Source organism: Narcine bancroftii, chromosome 7 (genome assembly GCF_036971445.1).
Source record: "Narcine bancroftii isolate sNarBan1 chromosome 7, sNarBan1.hap1, whole genome shotgun sequence".
In the NCBI taxonomy this organism is placed as follows: Eukaryota; Metazoa; Chordata; class Chondrichthyes; order Torpediniformes; family Narcinidae; genus Narcine; species Narcine bancroftii.
In genome coordinates, this window is record NC_091475.1 from 163,737,731 (window position 1) to 163,757,901 (window position 20,171).

At 44.7% G+C, this 20,171-nt stretch overlaps 1 pseudogene; it reads left to right on the forward strand.

Moving 5' to 3' along the window:
* Nucleotides 1–10,395: 10,395 nt before the first annotated feature.
* LOC138740189 (U2 spliceosomal RNA) lies at nucleotides 10,396–10,616 on the forward strand (annotated as a pseudogene).
* The last annotated feature ends 9,555 nt before the right edge of the window (nucleotides 10,617–20,171 follow it).

Consider the following 20,171-nt stretch of genomic DNA (forward strand, 5'->3'; position numbering starts at 1 on the left):
TTAGTAACAGACCACTGAGTTTGGTTCTAGGCCCAAAAAAGGGGATACCAGTGCTAGCTGCAATCAGAATTCAAAGGTGGGCTGAGCAGCTTGCAGCATATGATTACAGTTTGAAACATAAACCAGCAACATAAAGCCATGCTGATGCCCTATCTCACTTACCTTTTCCTGAATCCGAACAGAAAGATGAGGCGATTAAATGGACGGCAGAGGCTACAGCTATTAATCAGGAACAACTTAATTCCTTGCCAATTGCGGCAAAGACTATCAGCAAAGAAGTATGGAAAGAAGCTACTCTGTCAAAGGTCCTTTATTTCACATTAAATGGGTGGCCCGAGGCCAAAGCTATTTCTCCCGAACTGAAACCTTATTATACACAATGCCATGCGATATTAATTGAAGAAGGTTGTTTATTGTGGGGTCCAGGACTATCATTCCTACAAAATGGCAGACAGCCATATTATCAGAGCTCCATAATAACCACCCAGGGATGGTTCGGATGAAGGTGTTGGCACGTATGCATGTCTGGTGGCCCTCAATAGGCATTGATATTGAACAGACGGTAAAAAGATGTGGCATTTGTCAGTTCAGCAACCCAAAGCTCATCAAGCTGAAGCTAACTAATGGAAATGGCCATCACGACCATGGCACAGGGTTCACATTGATTTTGTTGGTCCTTTTACGAGAGAAAACTTCCTCATTGCTGTCGATGCACAATCTAAGTGGCCAGTGGTATTACATATGAGAAAAACGACAGCAGACCAGACAAATGAAAGACGACAAAGTATATTTGCAATATATGGATTACCTTTTGAACTTGTTTCTGATAATGGTCCACAGTTCGTTAGGGGGCCTTTTAAGGTATTCTATGCAATAACAGTATACGACACGTCTTACCACCCAAGCACTAATAGGGAAGCAGAACATTTTGTTCAAACTTTCAAAAAGGCCATGAAAACTAAGAAAATCCTATATGTATCATGGAGTCACAAAATGGGCAGATTTCTAATTAGGACAGAGAAACGCGCCGCACTCTACAACCAAATGAATTGATGTTTGGATATGACTTGAGAACAAGGCTTTCCACAGTACACCTGAACATTAGCCTTCAGATAGAACAATCCATGTTTCCTAGTAAATCAATTAGATCTCTAGAAGTGGGAGAGACAGTACTGGTCCGGGACTACTAGGACAAAAGGGAGCCATGGGTGAGAGAGGTTATTCTTAAAAAACTAAGTCCCTGTTCTTATTCTATTCTGGTGGGAACTAAAATATGAAAACTGCACATCGAACAGTTTGACCAGTTGAGAGCGGTGGATGATCCTATGGCTACGCCCACTCCTCACGATCACGATGAGATCCCAGATGAGATTCCCTGGGCTCATCCCACTGTCGACATTCCAGAAGTATCTTCGAGAAGTGAGGTCCCTTCTCAACTGAGCAGTCCTACTCAACATTCTGTTCAACACAGTCCTATGCAATGTCTGAATGGGTTTCAAAAGGCAAAGAGTCCAGAGAAGTCGCAAAGTATCCTGATGGATTCCACCTCTCTGAGATGATCAAAAAGGAAAAAAAAAGTCCTCCACAACGACTGAAGATCTATGTACAGTGACATGGCAGTTTACCTTTTCATACTTGCTTTATATTGTAAATAGGGGCATCACATAGATATTGTAGTTTAGTGTAAGTGCTGCCCATATGTTATTTAAACAAAGCATTTATTTTGTGGGGGGAGGGGGGAGGGGGGGAAGAGTGTTATGTATATATATATATATACTCATCACACCCGGTGTAATGAAATCTTCACTCATATTCAGTGCTTACTATTGTTATAGTTACAGCTGTTTACATTTTCCATCGAATGCTAATGCAAGCGTAGCTTTAGGCTATCTTCTCAATGCAATAAATTTACAACTGAGCTCATACCCTGAAGCAGCCTACATTATAGCTGGAGATTTTAACCATGCAGATTTAAAGGCAGACCTCCCAAAATTTGAACAGCATATTAAATGTGCTACCAGGGGGAAAAATAAACTAGACAAAGCTTATTCAAATATTAAGAACGGCTCCAGGTTAATTCTGCTACTACACCTAGGCCAGTCAGATCACATATCCATACTCTTCATCCCAACTTACACTACCCTTAGAAGGAAAGCTCAACCCACTATAAAGACTGTTGAGATATGGCTGGAAAGAGTTTCCTTGCAACTGCAGGAGTGCTTTGAAAGGACCAATTGGGATGTTTTTGAAGATCAGGATGTTGGGGAGTACGCATCAGCTGTAGTCTGTCATATACAGACATTGTCACCGTCGACAAACGTATTCAGGTGTATTCCAACCACAAGCTCTGGATGAGAAAGGAGGTCAAAATTCTTCTCAAGGATTGTAACACCGCCTTCATTTTTGGGGACAGAGAATTATACAGTCCCGCTAGAATCAGCCTGAAGGGAGGCATCAGGGATGCTAAAGCAGCCGATAAGAGGAAGATTGATGAAACGATCCACAGCGAGTGTGGCAGATTATCCAGAATTTCACCAATCACAAAACCAGCAACAGTATGACTGTCGGCAGTTATGCCACACTGGCTGAGGATCTTAATTGTTTCTTTGCTCGATTTGAGGTAAAGGCAGCAGAGATGGAGAGAACACCCTCAATCAGCCTCTAACAACCACGTCCTCACTGTGAGATGAGTGCTCAGTGTAGTGAATCCAAGGAAAGCCTGATAGAGTGACAGGAAGGGTGCTGAAGGAACATAAAAGTCAGCTCTTTGAGGTCTTCACAAAGATCTTCATCGTGTCCCTGTCTAAATCCATCATCTCACCTTGCCTAAAGTCTGCCACAATCATCCCACTGCTGAAGAAGAATGTCATCAGTGGCCTCAATGACTACCGTCCAGAAATACTTACAACACATAAAACTTAGCCTTCCACCCACCTTTGATACATATTAGTTTGCCTATAGAGCAAATAGGTCTACAGTGGATGCCATCGCCACTGTTCTTCATACTGCACTGACCCACCTGAATACTAGTGGAGCTATGTGAAGATGCTGCTTATAGACTTCAGCTCTGCCTTAAACACCATCATCCCAGGCAGACTGGTTACAAAACTTGCTGAATTAGGATTTTCTCAATCTTTTTGTCTCTGGATTAAGGACTTTCTAATGAACCGCTCCCAGATTGTTAAAATTTGCACTCACCTCTCCTCTACCCTTATACTCAGTATTGGCTCCCCACAAGGGAGTGTATTCCCTCTATACCCATGATTGTGGCTCCACATATTCTATTAACATCATCATTAAGTTTGCAGACAACATGACTGTGATTGGATTTGTTTCAAGAGGAGACGAGACAGCCTACAGGGATGGTCCAAAGACTGACACCGTGGTGTTCAGAGAACACAGCGTGGTGTTCAGAGAACAATCTCGTCTTGAACTCCCAAACACAAAAGAACTTATATTAGGCTTCAAGAGGAAACAGTACAGTTCCAGACCCATTATACATCTACTGGGATTGCGTGGAAAGGGGCACTGTTTTCAGGTTTCTGGGTATGCATTTGACTGAAGATCTCTCCTGGACTACCAATACCATCATAGTAGTTAAAAAGGCACAACAGTGACTCCACGTCCTGAGGATTCTCAGGAAAATCCAACCGCAGAAGAAATTGCTGGTGTCTTCTATCGCTCCTCCATTGAGAGTGTGCTGGCCAATTGCGTTCCTATGTGGTTTGCCAGCTGCTCAGCAGCAGACAATAAAGACCTTCAGAGGGTCATCAATACAACCCAGAAGATTATCAGCTACTCACTACTCTTGGAGGATTTATTCAGCTCTCGCTGCCTTGGTCGAGCCACCAACATCCTGAAAGACCCTTAGTCACCATTTATTTGAACTTCTGCCCTGCGGTAGATATTCAAGTCATTAAATCACGGACAAACGGACTTAAAAACAGTCTTTTACCCCAGAACCATATGTGAACTAAATACCACCAAACATTGAATATTATATTGTTTATTTGTTTTTATCTTTTATTTGTTTGATGTATGTGTGCACCGTCAGAATGCTTGTACAATGACAATAAATGGCTACCTGATCTTATAAATTGTGAGCTGCGGAGAATCATATTAGATTTGTATTAAACAATGAATGAAGCATCATGTCTCCATGTGTAGTGTATACATAACAGTTAAGGCACCTCTTCCAGGGGGTTCTGGATAGGTTTGTCCCACTCAGAACAGGAAAATAATTATATGGTTGCCAGGAAGGAACTTAAGAAAGGACTTAGGAGTGCTAGAAGGGGACTCAAGAAGGCCTTGGCAAGTAGGAATTAGTGAAAGCCCTGAGGCATTCTATACATTTGTGAAGGCCAGAAGGATGACAAGAGTGAAGGGAGGACGGTTTAAGGATAAAGGAGGCAATGTGTGCCATTGAGGCAAAGGAGGTAGGGGATGAATACTTTACTTCAGTGCTGACCCTAGAGAGGAACCTTGGTCAAGGTGAGGTCAGAATAGAACAAGCATATTGAGGTTAAGAAAGAGGAAGTGCTGGATCTCCTTAAAAATATTAGGATTGATAAGTCCTTAGGACCAGATGAGATCTACCTCAGGTTACTACAGGAAGTGAGGGAAGAGATTGTCGGGGTAATGGCAACGATCTTTGCATCCTAACAGACAACAGGGGATGTTCTGGAAGATAGGAGAATGGCAAATGTTGCCCGCTTGTATAAAAAGTTAATAGGGAATTAGAGATCATTTAATCTTACATCAGTGGTGGGCAAACTACTGGAGAAGATTCTTAGCAAAAGGATTTATGAGCATTTAGAGAAGTGACGTCTTCTCGGGAATAGTCAGCCTGGTTTTGTGAAGGGTTGGTCGTGCCCCATGAACCTAACTGGGTTTTTTGAGGAGGTAACAAATAAAATTGATGAAGGTAGGATCGTCGATGTGGTGTATATGGATTTTGGTGAGGCATTTTAGTCCACTATAGTAGACTTCTTCAGAAAGTAATAAGGCATGGGATCCATGGATCCTTGTGTCTGTGGAGTAAAAACATATTGCAGGAGAAACTCAGCAGTTAAACAGTGTACTTTATAGAGCAAAGATAAGGATGCATAATCAACGTTTCAGACTTGACCCCTTCAATAAGGTATGATTCCTTGTTGAAGGGGCTCAAGCCTGAAACGTTGGTTATGCATCTTTATCTTTGCTCTATAAAGTACCTACTGAGTTTTTCCAGCATTGCGTTTTTACTTCAATCATGGAGTCTGCAGATTTTCATGTTTTATTCTTGGCTGTGTGGTTTCAGAATTGGGTTGCCTGCAGAAAGCAGAGGGTAGTAGTGGATGGAACATATTCTGCCTGGAGGTCAGTGACTAGTGAAGTTCCACATGGACCCCTGCTTTTATAAATGTTATAAATGTTATAAATGACCTGGACAAAGAAGTAGAGGGATGGGGTCAGTGAGTTGTCAGTTGACATGAAGGTTTGTTATGTTGTGGATAGCTTAGTATGTTGCTTCGATTGCAGCAGGGTATAGACAGAATGCAGAAATGGGCAGAAAAGTGGCAGATGGAGTTCAATCTGAATAAATGTGAAGTGATGCATTATGGAAGGCAGAGTACATGGTTAATGCAGGATTCTTAATAGTGTGTAAAAACAGAGAGACCTTTGGATCCAAATCCATAGATCATTCAAATTTACTACGCACGTTAATAGGGTAATTAAGAAGGCTTATGATATGCTGGCCTTCATTTGTCAGGGGGCTGAGTTCAAGAATCCAGAGATAATGTTACAGCTCTATGAAACTCTGTTAGGCGACACTTGGAATATTGTGTTCAGTTTTGGTTGCCTCAATACAGGAAGAATGTGGAAACTATGGAGAGATTTACCAGAAAGTTGCCTGGATTGGAGAACATGTCCACATTGCAAGGTTAACAAAGCTAGAGTGTTTTCTTTTTGGAGCAAAGAAAGATAAAAGGGCACTTAATAGTGGTTTACAAGATTATGAGAGGCATAGCTTAGGGTGGACAGTGAATACTTTTTTTTGGGGGTGTGAATAGCAAACACCAGAGAACATCAGTATATAGTGATGGTAGGAAAATTTATGGGAGTCATCAGGGGTAAGTTTTTTACACCGAGAGTTTTGGGCGCTTGCAATGCGTTGCCAGGTGTGGTGGTGTAGGCTGGTAAAATTTGCTATTTAAAAGACTCTTAGACAGGCAGATGAATGAAAGATAAATCGAGTGTTATGAGGTAGGAAAGGTTTTTTTTTAAAATAGGTTTATATAGGTTGGCACAACATCATGGGCCCATGGGCCTGTAATGTGCTATAATGTTTTATGTTTTATGTTTTAAATATCATTCCTTTTCATTGCTGTTTAAAAATAATATCATCTCAACTAAATTAAACACATGACTGCTCCCAATGCTGATGACCAGCAGATGGACAGAGAGGTAAAGGCAATTGGAAGACTTATTAAAACAACAATCTTTGGCTTGGCTTCGCGGATGAAGATTTACGGAGGGGGTAAAATGTCCTCGTCAGCTGCAGGCTCATTAGTGGCTGACAAGTCCGATGCGGGACAGGCAGACACGGTTGCAGCGGTTGCAGGGGAAAATTGGTGGGTTGGGGTTGGGTGTTGGGTTTTTCCTCCTTTGCCTTTTGTCAGTGAGGTGGGCTCTGCGGTCTTCTTCAAAGGAGGTTGCTCCCCGCCAAACTGTGAGGCGCCAAGATGCACGGTTTGAAGCAAGATCAGCCCACTGGCGGTGGTCAATGTGGCAGGCACCAAGAGATTTCTTTAGGCAGTCCTTGTACCTTTTCTTTGGTGCACCTCTGTCATGGTGGCCAGTGGAGAGCTTGCCATATAACACGATCTTGGGAAGGCGATGGTCCTCCATTCTGGAGACGTGACCCACCCACAACAATAATCACTGACTTAATCACAAAAAAAATAATTGAAATACAACTGGTATTACTAGTGGAGTGCAATTGCACACTGTACATATTTACAACTGTTAATGATGGGGGACTCTCATCAATGATCTGGAGCTCAGTTTCAGAAGTGGGCCACAGTGTGTACTCAAGCACTTTGTCAAAACACAGTCTTAATCCACATTCAGAGTAGGTTTTTTTTTAAATCTGTCAAATGGAAAATGCAGGTGCTGTTATTGTTGGCCAGAGGAGTCACTGTTTAGTTTTCAAGTGGTTATTTAGACTGCTCGTTCATTTGATCCACGGCATTGAAGTTTACATTTTTTGCAGGAGAGGATCCTGGGAAACTTGAGGCCATCGCTTTGCCACTGTCCATCAGAGTGTCCAATCAAAGTGTGAAATCACCCACCACATGCATACATGCATTATGGATAAGCTGTACGCAAAGTGAATTTTAATTGGCTATAATTGTCATTTCACTAAGGTGAAATATTATCAGGAGACCAGACTTTCAATTAACATCCTCTGACTACTGTTAAATATGAAAATTTACATACACAGGTAACTTGAGTTAAATGATAGACATAAGTAATAGCAGTATATTAATTAAGATAATTTGTGATTAATTAATCATAAACTATTTTTAGTTATTAATCAAATAACTGCTTCCACTTCCTGTCCATTTTCTTTGCTACTAGATACATAAAGGATAGAATGATGCATCATTTACAATCTGCAGTAAATGTTGCCATTTTCAGAATCAGAATCCAAATCAGGATTTATAGTCATGAAATTTGGTGTTTTGTGGTAGCATCACTAAAGGAGGAAAAACCCAACACCCAACCCCAACCAACCAATTTTCCCCTGCAACTGCTGCAACCGTGTCTGCCTGTCCCGCAACGGACTTGTCAGCCACAAACGAGCCTGCAGCTGACGTGGACATTTACCCCCTCCATAAATCTTCGTCCGCGAAGCCAAGCCAAAGAGAGAGAGAAGATAGAGCAAACATTCATATTATAACCATCTTATGAAATTACTATAAAATAAATAAAATAGTTAACAACAATAACAGTCCACGTAAAGTAAGGCAGTATCTTTGATTCATTGATTATTCATGAATCTGATGGCAGTGGGGAAGAAGCTGTCCCTGTCCTGCTGAGTGCTCATCTTTAACTCCTGTACCTTTTCCCTGATGGTAGCTGAATGAAGAGGGCATGGCCTGGGTGGTGGGGGTCTTTAAGGACAGAGGCTGCTTTTTTAGGATACCACCTCATGTCAATGTCCTCGATGGAGTGAATTCCGGTGCCTGAGATGTGGGAGGCCAAGTTAACAACCCTCTGGCATTTATTCATGTCTTGAGAGTTGGCACCTCCATACCAGTCAGTGATGGAACCAGCCAGAATGCTCTCCACAGTAAACCTGTAGAAATTTACGAGAGTCTTCGGTGACATACCGAATCTCCTCAGACACCTCACAAAGTATAGCTGCAGGTGAGCTTTCTTTGTGATAGCATCAATGTGGAGGCTCCAGGACAGATCCTTGGAGATGTTGACATAGACGAATTTGAAATTCTTAACCCTCTCCATTACTGAGTCCTTGATGAGGACTGGATCATCTTCCCCTGACTTCCTCCTGCAGTCCACAATCATCTCATTGATTTTGTTGACGTTGAGCGCAAGATCGTTATATCATTCAACGAGCTGATCTATCTCCCTCCTGAACACTTCCTCATTGCCATTTTTGAGTCTGCCAACAACTGTGGTGTTATCGGCAAACTTGTAGATGGCATTGGAATTGTGCCTGCCCACACAGTGATGGCATATAAAAAGTAAAGCAGTGGGCTAAGCACACATCCTTGGCATGCCCCTATGTTGATGATCAATGAGGAGGAGACATTATTTCAAATTTGTACTGTGTGTGTTCTTCCAATGAGTAAGTCAAGGATCCAGTTGCAGAGAGGGGCATAGAGGCCTAGAGTTTGTAGCTTCTTGACCAGCACTGAGAGAATAATGGTACTGAAAGATGAGCTGTAGTCAATGAAGAGCAGCCTTATGCATGAATTGCTGTTTTCAGGGTGATCCATTCTTTTGTTTTAAAATGTTTTAATATCATATTTTCATGATAATTTACTTTTGAATGGGATTTTCAAGAAGAGCCACTTAGCCTCTGACTCATCTGTGGACAAGAACAAATCTTTTATTCATAAGTTAAACATAATAGTGATGAGACATGCTGCATTTTATAGATTTTTATGCTTTGAATTGTTTAGACACAAGACATTGATGGACTTAGAGTCTATACTGGCATCATGGAAAGAATGTGCAAATGCACCCACAGTACTAGTCTGTCTTAATACAACTCGTACAGAATCAAGAAAAGATCTATCCTCAGGGACACAGACACAAGCCACAAGAAAGACATTTCTGGGAACTTTCTGAAGACTGTACAAACAATCTGGCATCCAACCTGAGACCCCAAGTAAAGCCTCATTTCCATTGCTGGACAGCTAATAAAGTTGGTCCTATTTGTTGCCACCTTTTCTGCTCAGCAATGTCACCTATTCGAGGAATATCCTCAATGGAGGCAAAGGGGGGTTCAGGTACACTGGATGAGAAGCAGAACTTCCGTTGGTCATCATCCTTGTTTGATTTGTTCATGCTGGGAGCAGATTTAAACCATTTTGCTTGAGGGTTTTGGTTATTTTTGGGTTTCCCATTCCTGTATCATAGGTAATCTCTATTCTGCATGTTGTTAAATAAACCAAGAGAGAGCCCACCTTATAGCAGAGAGACATCAAAAGTCAAATATATTGGTTAATAAAATGTACGTGCAAATCAAGAGTAAAACACAAAAGTTTGCAGACATCATGATTGGAGTAAAAACACAGTGCCAGAGAAACTCAGCAGGTCAAACAGTGTACTTTATATAGCAACGATAAAGCTACATAACCAATGTTTTGGGATTAATCCCAAAATGTTGGTTATGTATCTTTATCTTTGCTATATTATTGTTTGATCTGCTGAGTTTCTCCATTAATGTGTTTTAACATGTACAAATCATCTTCATTCACCTGATTCCCTTTTCTTCTTTTGCCTCTCTTTTATTTTGTCTGGCAACAGCCAATCAATTGTCTCTTTCTCCTAACTCCACCCCTCACCCTCCCCACTTGTCCATCATCCTGAACCCACCCTCTGTTTCACCAATCCCCTACTGGCCTCTATCGAACACTACCCTCCCTGTCGTCATTATTTTGGATATCTCCCCTCTGCAATCTGAGTCTAAAACATCAACAATTTGTGGGGAAGGACCACATTCTGGAATCCTTCTGCTACCAGCCACTGACGTGCTGAGACTGATAGTGAATTCCCCAAACTACAGAGGAGAATAAAAAACAAGAGGCAACAGTGGTGGCAATGGTGCTAAATAGAGAAGGAATTTCGCAAAGTGCAGGGATGCAAAAGTATAGATATGGCACTTCTTGGCCTTTTGGCTAAGATCAAGTGTAGAATTTGTTCTTGTCAGAATGGACTAACCTACTCTGAGAGAAATGAGGTACTGTATTGGCAATGATGAAGATAATAACAATGGAGAAAGAGGAAGACTTCTGAGAGGAAAATATCATCTGGTGCAAGCTGGCCTGCTGACATGGTGGTGAATCAATGTGGATTGAAGGGCCAATCTAACACCCTCTCCAGCTGTAGGCCCAACTCCTCTAAGCCTGTTCCACATAGATGCAGAACTCAAGATCTGGAACATTGTCAGGGTTTTGGTGAAGGACCTTAGTGAGATGTCATCATTTTCCCAGGAACTTTTTTGTATGCAAGGTCCTGATGGAGTGCCTCAGGTTTGAGAAGAAGGACATCTACTGCCTCCAGGATGTGGTGGACAACAGTCACTTTGATGTAGCATTCAAGACTGTGGATGGATGGCAGAGGTTGCTTAGGGAGTTCCAGAAGAAGGGGAATGTGGCTCCACTCTTGCTCTTCAAGGCACAGCCACTCTTCACCCTTCCGACACAGAAAGAACGGGTGATAATGGTGCACATATTTAACCCGAAGGTGCCAGCCATGGATGTGCTCACATTTGGAATCTGGACCAGCAAACACCTAATGAAGGTAAACCTGAGGGAGAACAGCGAAGGGGCCATCACCAATCACCATCCCCTCCCCCCTCCCTTGTGTTTGCCATTGGAGGAAACTACGCTGGACAGCTCAAAGTGTGCAGAAATTGCAACAGACCAGATCATGTGACGGCCCAATGCTCCACAGTCATCTGCAAAAAATTGTAAGAAGGAGAGCCACCAGACGCAGGAGTGTGGAGAGAGCTAGTGGTGCAACCTGTGTGGGGAAGCACATCACCTCTACAAGGCCTGCCCAAAATGTGTAGCCACTTATGCACAAAGAACTAGAGGCCAAATGGTCAACACCCTCTCAAATGCAACTGTTAACAAGACGCACAGAGTTTCACAGACTGTGTCAGAGACTGAGACCAGGGGAAGAGAGGAGACCAAAGCACATCCAACCATCAAACCTCTGCCACAAGTCCGGAGGCCCCTCCTGAGGAGGCAGAGGTGATGGAGGAGGGAGTCGGGGGGGGAGTGGCAGACAGTGGGGAAAAGGAAATAAACTGCAAGAAACCTCAAGAAAGAAACCTGCAAAAGACACTGCAAGCAGGGGGAAGGAAAGGGTCAAGGTCCAAGCAAAAACCAGCAGTCATTCGGCATCTGAGGAGGAAGCAGGCAAAAGTGCTGTGCGCAGACAGAGGAAGTACAAGGACACCGTGGAAAGAAAGGAAGAGATGGGACATTAAAGCCTGACTGTGGGAGATACAACGCCCAGTGACCCCCTGCCCCAGGAGGCCATGAGCAAGGCAGAACCCAGTGGCCCTTTGCTTCAGGAGACTGGGAAAAGCAGAGAGGCCATTGCTCCCCAGCTCTGGGAGGCCGGGAGCAGCCCAGATGCCATGCCCCCCCACCCCAAATATGGACCAACCAAGAGACGGAGGTGCAGGAGCTCAGGCAGTCTTCCCCCAGCAACACCAGTGGTGCTGCCTGAGAAGACTCTGCTCCCAGAGGAAGATCACACCCTGTTCCTGAGCCTGCAATCAGTACTGAACTTCACTGAAGCAGTGGGCATGTGGGCTCAGGATGATGGACACCAACTGGACTAAAACGATTATGGAGCGTGGACTCTAATGAACCAAAATGGACATTAAATTTGCAACTCTAAAAGTGTAGGGTTAAATGCACTACATAATGTGTTAACGCTTTTCAATACCTGGGTAAAGTCAAAGCTGATGTTATATTCTTACAGGAGTGCAAGCTGCCACACCTCCAAAACTATTGGAGGTGGTTGTGATGGAAGTCCCATGGATTGTTGGTATTGTTGGGGTGGGGGTGGAGAACAATTGCCAAGTTTCCGGTCTGGGATTCCTCTTGCAGTGAGGCAACTTTACAATCACCAAGGTTAAGGTGGTGGTTGGGGGTCATCTCCTCATGGTGGACCTGAAGTACCATGAAACCCTGCTCTGGCTGATTAATGAGTATGTCTCACTGGTGCAGAGCGAGAGGCTAGCCACCTTCCAGAAGCTTCCATCATTGCTGGCGACATCCAGACCGGTCATTCTGGCTGTTGACTTCAACTGCATCATAGATCTGGCAGTGCTAACAGCAGACTAGACAGCTCCTCCAGATTCCTGCTGGAGAAGGTAAAGGATGCACCATTGAATTGATGCCTTCAGCAACCCTTCAGGTAGACCACAGCCACAACCCAAATGGTCAAGATTAGATGGTTCAACCAGTTGAAGGTCATCACAATCAGAATCACCAAGGTTACGCCGGTGTTCTTCTCTGATCATTGCCTCCTTCACACCTCCTGTCACATACAGGAGGGCCAGAAGGTGGGCAGGGGAATGTGAAGTTGTTGACCCCTGAGAATATAGAACTATAGAAAGAGTACCCTGGTTGGAAACCATGAAACCCTTTTATTAATCCACAATGACCTGGTGGGAAGTGACCAAGGAGAACATCAAAAGGTTCTTTCTCCTCATAAGTGTTCAGAGGGTAAGACAGAGACAGAGGGAGCTCAGCCAAGTCCAGACTGACCTACAATAACTCTTCCTTCTACAGTCAAGAGGGGTGGATGTGGAGGAACTCTGAGAGGTGAAGAGTTGGCAAGCTCATCCTCCAAGATCATCTTGCAATACAGAGGCCACACAGTGGAGCAGAATGAGACATGCTCGTGTTTCTTCTTCCAAAAAGGGTCACAGAGGGAGCTCTGTGACCACCCCCCCCCCCACCCTTAAGGAAGAGGATGGCTCAATCATATCCTCCCAGGTGGACATTCAGAGGATCGCAGATCATTTTATGTCAACTTGTATGACACTAAGACTACACACAGAATGACTTCCTAAAATATCCTGCCCTGTATCACAGAGGTCTTAGATGTCAGTACGAGGGAATGTCTGAATCAGCCAATTGCTCTGGAGGAGCTGACAAACTCCATCCATTCCTTTGGGTCAGATAGCTTCCCCATCAACTCTGGAGTTAGGCAAGACTGCCCTCTGTCTCCAGTCTTATTTATGTGCTGCATAGAGCACTTTGCCAAATCGATCAGGAAGGACGAGGATATAAGAGGAGTGACTTTGCCAGGCTGTGGAGGTGCTCTGGTCAAGTCCTCCCTGTACATGGTTGACGTCACTGTCTTCTGTTCAGATACATGATCAGTCTAGATACTGACCAGCATAAGCAGGCAATTTGAGACTGCATCAGGCACCAGAGTTAACCAAAAGAAGAGCAAAGCATTGCACTTTGGTAACTGGTCTGACCAGTCCACCGTTCCCTTCACAGTCAGATCTGACTACCTGAAGGTGCTGGGATCTGGTTTGGAGGGGCTGAGATGTGCAACAAGAATTGGTTAGAGCAGATCTCAAAGGTCCACTAAAAATTAGGACTATTGGCACAGCATTCCCTCTCGATAATGGGTAAGAACCTGGTCATCAGATATGAGGTATTCACGGTCCTGCTAAACAAGGCACTGGTGTGGCCCATCTCTCACATCTGCTCTCTGGCAGTCACCAGAGTAATTTTCAGATTCATTTGGGATTCCAAAATGGATAGGGTTCGAAGGAGCGCCATGCACAAGTTACCAGAAAATGGGACAAGGGTGTACCCAATGTGGCACTCATCCTGATGATCACTATGGTGATATGTCTAGCCTTCCAAGTTCATCTTGCAGAGAGACAAGACCTCTTAGTATACATATTAGTTTATTAAAGCTGTCTTATACTCACACTGCTGGTGTGGTTATTGTCAGTACAATTTAATAAACTAATATGATAGCTTCTAGGATGGAAGCTGCTCCTGCTCCAATGCGCATTCCCGACCACCTGGAGACTCTTCCTGAGGAATGGAATCTGGGGACGACTAGCACACAAGTGCATCCAAGGACAGAGATGGCGAGGGACTGCTGTACTGGAATTGTGGTGGAATGTAGGGAAGACCACAGAAGTATGATAGGACAAGTAAGAAATGGCCAAGAGCCCTGCCTGCTCATGGGTTCACCAGTACAGGCACCACTGACCCTAAATCCCGGTCGGATCAGAAAGGGGCCACTACAAGAACGGGTGGAAGGATCTCCACAGGTCGTGCTCCCAATCGCCACGTATGTGCAGAATTCTTGACCACTCCAGAGCCAAGGAAAGCAGACACCGCTACCATCACTCCCCCAGCAGCAGTTTCCCCAGTACCACAGAGACCTGACGCTACCGTTGGTATCCCCCCTAAGCCCACTGCAAACGTCCCAAAGCCAGAGACTCAGCCAACAGCCCCAAGCACCCAGGTTACTCCTCCAGCAGACACAAACCCCACACAGGCTCTACCAGCAGCTCCCAGTACCCTAGGGTCCACCCTTGCTACACCTAAGGGACCAGAGACTATGGCTTAGGGATGTGCTGCGACCAGAGAGGCTGGAGCTCGACCCCTGAAATCCCGGAGCCGGCACACACTTCGGCCGCTGGCAGAGATGCTTTCTGAATTACATGGAGGGTGCTGAGGCATCGGATAAAGAGCTATTAATGCTGCTGTTAGCGCAGCTGGGAGACCACCCTTACGCCCTTATACAAGATTCCAGGTCCTACCAAGAGGCAATGAGCATTTTACAGAGGCATTACAGTAAGGGGCATAGTGAACTCCACTCCCGGTACAGACTCATGACCAGGTCACAACAAGTGGGGGAGTCTGCCTGAGATTTCATGCTCACTCTGAAAAATCTGGTGAGAGGCTGCAACTTTAAAGCAGTATCAGCTCAGGAGTATGCGGAGGACCTTATTAGGGACAGAATTGTTGCGGTCATACAGTCCACTGAGACGAGACATCGATTGTTGGAGAAAGGAATGATGGGGCTAGATGAGGCAGAGACTATTACAAAAACTTTAGAAAGCACCAGAAAGAATTGGAGGAGTACTCACAGGACCCTGGGGCTTGTACAAACATCACACTGCTGGACTCTCTAGCCCCACAAAAAGAAAGGTATGCTGCCTCACAGGAATTCACAGCAATAGCAGCACACCTTGAGGGTCCCAAGTGCTTTTACTGTGGACAAAGAAAGCACTCCAGAGCCCTCTGCCCTGCCAGAGAAAATGTCTGGAGGAAAAAGTCTGCAGAAGCCCCAAGGCCACAGCAAAGACCCATTCTCATGCTAATGAGAGGAGGGAAAGCCTTGCCCTCCCCACATGCCCGAGTGAGCACCAGATCCTGTTAGCAGCCAGCAGCCTTGCGACTGAGGTAAAATAGTTTTGCAGGGTTACTCTAGAAATCCAGGGCACAAAATATGAAGGGTTCAAATTACTAGTACTCCCTCACCTCTGTGCCCTGGTACTATTGGGGTTAGATTTTCAGTGCCAGTTAGAAAGCATTACAATAGTGCACAATGGGCCTCACCCCCCACTATGCCTTACGAAAAATCAACACTGCAGCATGTCTGTCCTGAACATAGAATACCCTCCGCTGTTCACGCACCTGACCCCAGAATGCACACCAATAGCCACAAAGAGCAGGAGGTATAGCTCAAGGGACAGAGGCTTCATTAGGACAGATGTCTGCAGGCTACTACAGGAGGGCATCATAGAGCAGAGTACTAGCCCCTGGAGAACCCAGGTGGTTGTAGTAAAGTCAGGAGAAAAACTGCACAAGGTAGTGGATTACAGCCAGACAATCAACAAATTTATACAACTAGATGCCTACCCCCCTGTCACGCATAGCAGACATGATCAACAACATTGCGCAGTATAAAGTGTTCTCCACCACAGTCCTGAAGGCAGCATACCACCAATTGCCCATTAGAAACAGCGATTGCATTTACACGGCATTTGAGGCAGACGGTAGGCTGTAATAATTTCTGTGACTCCCCTTCGGTGTCACCAATGGAGTGTCCTGTTTCAGAGAGAAATGGACCAAATAGTAGATGAGTTCCATCTGAAAGCGGTGTTCCCCTACTTAGACAATGTGACAATCTGTGGCCACACTCAGGAAGATCATGACACGAATTCAAAACGCTTCTTCCAGGCAGCCGAGGAAAGGAACCTAACATACAACAGGGACAAATGCGTCTTTAGAGCCAGGAAGTTGCCAATGCTGGGCTACATAGTGCAGAACGGGGAAATTAGCCCAGACCCAGCCTGTATGTGCCCTCTCCTAGACCTCCCAGTGCCATACAAACTGAAAGCACTAAAAAGGTGTTTGGGACTGTTCGCTTACTACGTCCAATTGGTCCCCAACTATGCCGACAGGGCCCGCCCATTTATAAAAGCCTCAGTTTCCCACTGTGCCCAGCAGCCACCAGACCATTCAGGGACATTAGGGACCATATTGCTAAAGCTACCATGAGGTCCATAGATAAGTCGATCCCATTTCAAGTAGAAACAGATGCATCCGATTTAGCTCTGGCAGCAACCCTAAACCAAGACGGATGACCGGTGGCCTTTTTCTCGCGAACCCTACAGGGGTCAGAAGTACGACACTCAGCAGTAGAGAAGGAGGCCCTCACCATTGTGGAAGCAGTAAGGCACTGGCGACATCATCTGGCATGCAAACACTTCACCCTTGTCACGGACCAACGGTCTGTGGCTTTTATGTTTGATAACCAGAACAGGGGGAGAATTAAGAATTAAACAATCCTGCACTGGCAGATAGAATTGTCTACATTTAACTACAACATTCAATACCACTCCGGGAGACTATGAGCCCCCGGACATGCTGTCCAGAGGCACTTGTACCATCCTTAACCACACGTCCCAGTTGCAGAGCTTGCACAATGAGCTGGGCCACCTGGGGGTCGCTAGACTGTTTCACTTCATTAAAACCCAAAACCTCACATTTTTGGTAGAGGAAGTGAGGTCAGTGAACAAGAGCTGCACCATCTGTGCAGAATCGCAATTTTACCGGCCAGACAAAGCCACCCTGATAAAACCTACCAAACCTTTTGAGCGCCTCAGCCTCGATTTTAAAGGCCCGCTCCCGTCCAATAATAGAAATGTCTATTTCCTAAACGTAATAGATGAATATTCCCATTTCCTGTTTGCAATCCCGTGTTCTGATGTACCAGCAGCCACTGTTATAAAATGCCTCCAACCCATCTTCAGCATATTTGGGTACCCGAACTACATACACACAGACAGGGGTGCTGCATTCATGAGCGCAGAAGTACAGCAGTACCTGCACGAGAGAGGGATTGCTACCAGCCAAACTACAAGTTACAATAACAGGAGGAATGGACAAATCGAAAGGGAAAATGCCACTATCTGGAAAACGGTCCTCTTGACTTTAAAAGCAAAAGACCTGCCTGTTACTAGATGGCAAGATGTGTTGCCAGAAGCCCTACACTCTATACGTTCTTTGTTGTGTACTGCCACTAACATGACCCCACATGACCGTAACTTTTCTTTCACAAGAAAAGCCACGACGGACACAGTGCTGCCTAAATGGATGATGACATCGGGACCTGTTCTCCTCTGGAAGTGCTGCAGACTCCACAAAGCGGACCCGCTGGTGGATCAAGTGGAGTTAAGGCACGCGAACCATCAGTATGCCTTTGTCACATTCCCAGATGGAAGAGAAGACTCTGTGGCCACCAGGGATCTTGCGCCGGCCGGATGTGTGAACAACGCGGAGGAAACACAGATGTCTACAGATCAACAAGGAGCGCAGCAGCAGTCACTAGAACAGTCGTCTATTGAGTCACCCCAGAGGACTATACCACCCACCCCGGAAATCAGGACCCTGGGTACGCCCGCCCCACAAAATATCACCACCCTAGACTTGATGGCAGGACCTAATCCCATACAAAAGGATTTTCAGCCCACACGGCCACATGACCAACCAGTACTTCCCACTTCCACACCTCCACCAAGAAAGGCCAAAAGGCAAATCGCACTCCCCATCCTTTTACCACTACCAAGGAGGTCCAGAAGGCAACGGAAGCCTCGAAAAATTTTGGACTTATGAACATACAAACAAGGGAAGGAGGGCGGGGGAGAATAACAATTTTTGTAAAGGGGGTGAATTGTAGCTCTGGACTGCTTTATATACAAGGTCACTGGAATGGCCCCTAGTGGCCTAATGGTGTAATTACATATCACCACAACCACCTTCACGTGTGGTCAGCATGGAATGCCTTGCAGAAACTGAGAGAGGGGGACTCAATGTATCCAGTGGGATGGTTCCCTGAGAAGATTTTCCAGGTCATCGAGCAGAATGCTTCATTGCCAGGGCTCACTCACAAGCATCAATATTTGGCCTGGCTGGCAGTGAGAGGAGCTCTCCCAGTGAGATCCTTCTTGCACAACTGGAACATCACCCTCCAGGCACATTGTCCTTGGGATGGTTGCTGAATAGACTGTTGCTCACTTCTTTGCCGAACGTAGATTTACAAAGAATGTGTGGAAAGGGACGCAGGGGGCTTTGTTATGGTTTATCCCCAATGGCAGTGTGACAAAGACTCCCTGATTTATGATTACTCCCGGTAACACACTTTGAGTTCAACATCCACAACTGCTGGAAGACTATCAACTTGATCTCCTTTGGTCAGCCCAAAACTCATTGGTCTTTCAGCACACTGCAATGTTCCGGGATTGTTGCCAACTGACATATTCCAGGCTGCAGGAATACATGCTGAAGGGCACACTGAGGCTTGGTGCCGCTAATGCAAGGTCATTGTGGGAAGGAGCATAGTGTTTGAGTCCTCCCATTACTAGGTACTGAGGGTACTGACCTTGAGGGGAGGCCCCTGAATCAACAGAGGGGAGGGAGAAACAACAAAGCGCCTCAATGGTGAAAACGGAGTATTAAGAATAGAATGTAAAACGTGAAATATACATTGATGAGACGACTGACACTATGTAAACATTTTGAATAGGTTGTAAAGTCTTGAACAGTTTATTCTCCTGTATTGTATATAATTTATTGCAAATAAAGTATATATGTGGAAAGACTGAACAGTTTTCTGTTGTAAATAATTTGATATGAATAAATTTTATTTTCGGGAATAAACTCTTTCTTTCCCACCGCTCAACCTGCTGGGTTCTTCCAGCAAATTGCTTTTTGATTAATATGATGTTCAATAAATGTCCTTTCTTTCTGTCTCTTCCCCTGCCTTCAGGATTTTAGGGTTGTCTTCAGGTTTGCAAATTTTAGTTTTCATCTTCATACACAAATCTCTCCCTCACAATAACCCTGTAACCTTCTACATTGTTACTCTGCATTCCTCCGCTTTTGTTCCTTTCACACTGCCATTGCTGACAGCATCTTGGGTACCCTAACTTCGAGAAATCTCCTCTTTCTCCTTTCAACTTGCCTCTTTTGCTTAAGGTTAATATTCATTTTATTATCTTCTCCTCTGGCCCAATGTAATCTGTCTAGGTCCCCCAACCCTAATATTTAATACACTGTATGATATTAATTGACTTTAGTCATGCAAGTTATTCTTTAAATGCAGATCTTGCTGATTTCCCAGTAGTGGTGATATCAAAGAGAGGCATTAACGTACAGTGACCAGGGAATCAGGCCCTAAATCTCCACCACTATCTTCTATGCAAAAATAGAGTTATAGGTTTCTGCAGCATGGAAACAGGTCCTTTATCCCAAATTGTCCATGTTGACCAAGCTAGTCCCATTTGCCTACGTTTAGCCTAAATACCTTTTCTATCCATGTACCTGTCTAAATGCCTTTCAAATGTTATAATTTTCCTTACT